Source organism: Cupressus sempervirens, chromosome 7 (assembly GCF_028749045.1).
Source record: "Cupressus sempervirens isolate cs-2001-9-10 chromosome 7, ASM2874904v1, whole genome shotgun sequence".
NCBI classification, from domain to species: Eukaryota; Viridiplantae; Streptophyta; class Pinopsida; order Cupressales; family Cupressaceae; genus Cupressus; species Cupressus sempervirens.
The window spans coordinates 829,698,895-829,703,888 of NC_143124.1; positions in this window are offsets into that span (position 1 = coordinate 829,698,895).

Here is a 4,994-nt window from a genome sequence, read left to right on the forward strand (position 1 = left end):
GCGAAATTGTAAATTTACATCAAAACTCTAATAAAAAAACCAATTTTTAGAGAAAAAACATGATTGTACTGGTCTATATGGGTTCTAATGATCAAAACTTCTCATGATCAGTTAAAGGAGTGAAACATCTTTCATTTGAATCAAGTTTGATTCAATTTGGTTGTGTATAGGAGGAGTTATCAATTATTTTCTTCAAGCGGCTACAAAAACCTAGGTTGTGAGAGGTTATTATTACATGGCTCATATCTTGCAATTCAAAGGGTATTAATTCAAGCCCCTTTGGAATTTGCAAGGTGTGATGTTAAATTATAAAACCTTAAAGGCTCAAATGGTAGGAATGGAGTTAAGCGGGTCTTTTAACAAGCATTAGGCTAAATATTCTCATGTATTTAGCCTACAATGTGGAAGTTGTTGCGTTCAGTTGGAAAAAAAGGAATTGGGGTTATTGAATGTGATTTCAAACAACCTCCCCTAGGTTTGATTTAAGCCTTATGAACCCACTATAAAGTGTTTTCTAGTGTTCCATGCCTAAATTGGCCACTTAGGCTTGTGCATCAAGTAAGGGTTTGATAGTGTAGGACTAGGGTGAGACCTTGGATTCTTGGGGAAAGTTCAAACAAATTGTGGAGATCCAGAATTAAAAAAACAACACTATATTCTTTTGAAGATTTGTCTTGTATTGCTCGATTCCTTACTAACGGACCTAGTAGCCCAATTTGGTCCATTTAATGAAAGTTCATTGTGAGGCTTTAGGGGACAATCCAATGGTTGAGTTGGAGTGGTTTGAGGTCCGTTGAGTATTTTAGTTGTGGTTTGGGTTTGAAAGTAGTAGTGCATCACTTTTATTGAAGTGTCATAAGATTAGTAGACTGAATTCCTAGGTGCCATTTGCACTCTTCTAGCAGTGTGCTCTACATCAAAATCTCATCTCATGATGAATTCTCAGTCAAAAGATATTGACTATCGAAGTTGCCCCTTTAAAATTGCTTGTAAGAAAATAAGTCAGAAAACCATAAAATGCTTTTGAATTTAGCTTTAAAAATTGGGTAAACTAATACTTGGGAAAACAAAACCTAGGATGTTGTTTCACTATCATGAGGAGAGTATGAATTTACAATTGGGGCTCATGATGAATAATAGCATCAAAATGACGAGCAGTCAAAGTGAGCTACTTAGAATTTGCATACTAGAAACACTAATAGAAAAGCAGCTTTTGCAAATGGAATGGACTTGGGAAAGTGTGCAGATGGATTTGTCAAGATTTGAAAATTGGCACACTTAAAGTATTTTAAGAGTAGAAAAAAGTGGCATAATCCATTCAATCTCACCTATTACATATTTCAAGATATGACATCACGAACAGGGGTATCGACCAATCTATTTTTCTTGACACTAGTAAAAAGTTAGAAATTGCATTTGGAATTGCATTTGAGAACCTACCAAATGGATTTTTCATAAGCTCAAAATTCAAACATAGCAAGTCTTTGACCTCTAGAATGCAATGTAAAAGGAATTTTATCATTACAGTCAACTGGGTCAAAGTTACAACAAGTCAAATAGGGCCTTCAAGAATTTTGAACAATTCACATCAGCATGACAATAATAAATGACCAAATTTAAGGGATTCAAAACCTAGTCAAATAGATTTGGAACAACTTGAAATCTAAAACATAGGCTCTCTGGTATGGACACTACACATTCCCAAAGTGGTGAGTCATGAAATATTAGTAGGTGTGATATATTCAATTGCAAACACAGCCTCCTGTCACTGTATGACACTTGAGCACAAATGTAGAATTGGAAATTGCTCAAAATAGGACTTCATAGAATGGCTTAGAATGGAAACTTATCATCATGGTACAAGTGCATACACTAAATGTAAGGTGTTAGAAATATTAAACACCTCTTAGGTATCAAAAGGATAGTCAGGTACACATGCATCAAAAAGCACTTAAGGGCTTTAAAAATTTCAATGGTACTCAAAATTGGGGCTTCAATTTTGAGTCCTAATAGTGGCTCTATCTAGGGATGCATGTCCCTTGTAGACATGGCAAGGATTCAAATCTCTAGAAGAAGTAGACCACACACCTAGCAACAAAAACTTCTCTTGAACATCTTTATTGAAAATAGGGAAATTACACTAACTATACAAGGGGTAGCCCAAGGCCACCAAAACTTACTCAAACTTCTTACCTCTATCAAATACTTGATTTTCATTTGCATTTTGCTAAGATAAGCTACAAATTTTTCTTTCACTTATTTTTCCATTTTCAAAAATACCTTCATTGAGCTCATGAGGCAAAACAAAACAACTATCATCATTCTCATAGTGCATATAAAACTCAAAGATTATTTCATCATCATGTTCACTATGAGAAAAAAAATCAGCATGCTCATGATTACACAAATTGAACTAAGAATAAAAATCCAACAATGATTCATGCATGCTGATTAGAAACACAAAAACTTCATATTCTACACCATTCACCAAGTTGCATGTACCAAAAACTTGCAATTCAGATTGTGCCTCTGGATGTGAAGAGTGTATTAAATATGATTGCTGCCCACTTGCAATCATGTTACCTATCAAATCAGATCTACCTTTCATTGAAGCCTCTTCACACTTAAACAACTAATTAGTTACCAAGTCTAAAAAACTATCATGAAAGTGCTAACATAAATCATGTTAACTGTAATCTTCACCAAACAATTCATTAGAATGAAATTTGAACTTATCATCAACATATAGTGAAAACTCATAATCAAATTTATCACTTCTAACCTTTGCTTCTTTGTTATATTCGAAACCAATTTTGGTATAATTAGCATGATAAGAATATGAAACAAAATGAAACTTCTCCCTATTGGTACTCTCCTTATTAGAAAATCTGTCATGTGTATTGATACTTGATCTATTATCACATACACCTCCAAAACTTGATAGTGGATATTCTGATTTTATATCAAATTCAACATCAAACCTTGGGGGAATGACCTCACCTTGAGAAGAAATACCACAAGGGACAACATGAGCATCCGAAGAAACATTTGCATATCTTTCAAGATCATGAGCTAGGAGTTATGGAATTTCATCAAAACTCAACAAGACTTCATCACAAGTCTCTTCTCCTAGGTTATGATCATAAACTATCTGATCTAAAAAACTTATAGCAGCAGTACCATTAATCTGACAATCTAAAAAACTAGAATCTATACTACAACATATTACCTCTTCTTTGCACAATACCTCTTTGCTAGGTGTATCATTCTTATCTTTACCAAAAGAAGAATTATCCATACTGATGTTGAAACTTTCCACACTCTCATGCATACTATCACACAATTCATTTTCACTCACATAACCATCTTCATCCTGCTGACTAAAATCATCTAATTCAGTAGATCTAGAATCCATCTCTTCATAATTACAAGAAAGATTGTCATTATCTATGGATTCACTAGACTCACTATTACTTTCAAAACATTCACACTTGTTATTTAAATCATTCTCAAATTTTTTGAAAAGACTATCAACATGAAAGATCTTTTGTACCCTCAAATGTGATGGCTAGTTAACTAAATTAGGCATAAAGACATGTAGGAAAGCAATAGGCCATCAAGATTCCTTGGGTCTTAAAGACACGTGCAACTCCATGAGTGTTGATTTAAACTTTTCATAAATTTGATCATCTTCTAGACCTTGGGTACTTCCTACCACATTTCTTATAAATTTGACAATCTGATAGTGAAAATCTTTCTTAACTTCTACAATATCTTCTAGCACATTTTCATGTCTTGGTAAACTAATTTTAGATCTAAGATCTGATTCCATTTTAAAATAAAACTTCTACTTCTTCATTATATTGCTAAAAAATCACTGAATAGAGGCAACCTTTTTAAACACTTGACATCCATGAAAGAGAAACATGAAAACCAAAATACCTCAAGTGTTGATGCTAAACTTTGATCTACTGATTTGGCATAGGTGCAAGACTAAAATTCCTTCACACCACTAGTCAAAACATTGTAGAGCCACCACCTCCTTGCAAGACGATGAAAAAATCACTATTGTGATTTACTTTTTTCACTTTTATTTCTTATAACAATATATTGCAAGCAACACTTCAAAACTTATCAATAATTTAGACTTCCTTTTCAAGAAACTATCAAAAGCTTTAGATCTGCCCATACAACTGAAAGTATTCAAAATTTTGCAATGAAATCAACTAGGAGTCAACACTCACTCATGTGAGAAATAAAACATAAGTTATCACTTGACAAATCTGAACCAAACCTTCTGATGTAGGAGAAATGCAAACCATCAAACTACTCTTGGAGATCTACAAACTTGGAAAAGGGAACACAAACTTTATGTTCATTCTTGACTTTGACTTTACAACAACAGTTTGAAAACAAAATTTGGTTGAATTGATTGAAGATGAATACTCTTATCAACACAATTTACACTTATCCTCAAGGCTACTATTGCAAATGGATAAAAACTTATTGGGAGACATGAATCTTCAGCAAAGAAATGGAAAACACCTCACAACCCTACTACTATAGCAAATTATTACTTATTGTATTGAATTGTTCTTTAAATTCTCAAGGTTTGTCTATTATACAAATTCTGAAAATTCTATGTATACTAGAGATTCCAGTACTTTTAAATAATGAATTCCTTCATAGACTCCCTAGTAGACTCACCATTTTGTTGGTGTTTTGAAATACTACAAGTTTTAAATTACCCTGATGCGAATAAGGTAAATCTAGGGATAGCTAACTCCCATCTTCAACATACTATTTCAGACACCAGGCCAACTATAAGGCTAGACCCTTCTTCTACTTCAGGCTCTACAAAACCTAGGTGGGTGGACCTCAGATTCAATCTATATGGTACCAGTGCTAAACATATTCCTGAATCTATTAATAGCAGATTTAGCCCTTATTCTCCTATACTTATGTAATAACAAAGATATGCAATAGCAATTTGT